Below are 1137 nucleotides of genomic sequence, written 5' to 3'. Positions count from 1 at the left end.
CAGTCGTGTGTGTGTGTGTGTGTGTGTGTGTGTGTGTGTGTGTGTTGGGGGAACGCACATTCCAAGGCAGGGGTGCTGAAGTGGGTTGTATTTGGTATGCCGAAGCAATAATGTGCAGACCTGCCTGCTTGCCCAAAGGTCTGTACGGAGAGATCAAGTTGAAGAAATGAGGTGGTGACCAGAATAGCAGGGGAGAGGAGGGCTTGGCTGTTGGGCCGTGGAGTTTGGTCCCTATCTTCTGGACCGCTGAGAACAGTAAGTTCTTTTTAGAGAAGAGTGACGGGGACAAAGAGGTATGTAAGAAAATGGCTTTGCCTGTAGTGTGTAGATGGAATGAAGGGGTGAGTGTGTATGTGCGCGTGCGCGTTTGCATGCAGTAGGGAGCCCGGGGCAGAGACTAGTTATTAGACAGTTGGAAAGAAATGACAGTCTGGATTAAGTGAAGGCGGGGGGAGGGGGGGGTGGAATGGGAATAAATGTCTGGTGAATAGAAGGATATAATCATGACTTCAATAATGCCAAGCCATTTTTAAAAGAAACATGGCAGTTTCTATTTAAAAAAAAAAATCCTGGAATGCAATGTGATGGTCTAATCTAGCGATTTAAGATACTATGCCTATTTTAAAGATGGATTTCTCATGCGGTAACTATAGTTAAACGGATCTTTTTATTTTTTTTAACTTGCATGTATTTTTCCTGTTACTTCAAATTCCAACTCTTCACAATTTGCTCACTTTGATCTCAAATTAACCTATAGTAGGTGCGTGCAGAAGAGAACCCAGGTGCAACAACAGCAGAGATTGTGCACGGGTTTATGGATGAGTTTCCTCCCTTGCAAACAACGATCCACGTCGACATGGGAGGCACGTGGCCAACTCCAGCTTTTTTAGCAGGTGTAACGTGACCTTCAAAACTCCTCAGGACAAGCAGCTCCCCCGTGGGGCTGCATCTCCCGTCAGGCGCAGGTGGGCAGGGTCTCCGGGGCTGCCCGGTTGACTACCGCTCTCAGTTCTGAGGCCAGAGTCGGCAAAAAGAATACAAAAACACGGGCAAAAAACAAACCACAAAACCCATGCCTTCCCACGGTGGGCTGATGAGTGAAGTCGCAGGAAGAAGGTTCTGCTCTTGCCCTTTTAA

This window comes from Myotis davidii, unplaced genomic scaffold (assembly GCF_000327345.1).
Source record: "Myotis davidii unplaced genomic scaffold, ASM32734v1 scaffold753, whole genome shotgun sequence".
NCBI lineage: Eukaryota > Metazoa > Chordata > Mammalia > Chiroptera > Vespertilionidae > Myotis > Myotis davidii.
Note: the sequence above shows the minus strand (reverse complement) of the source record.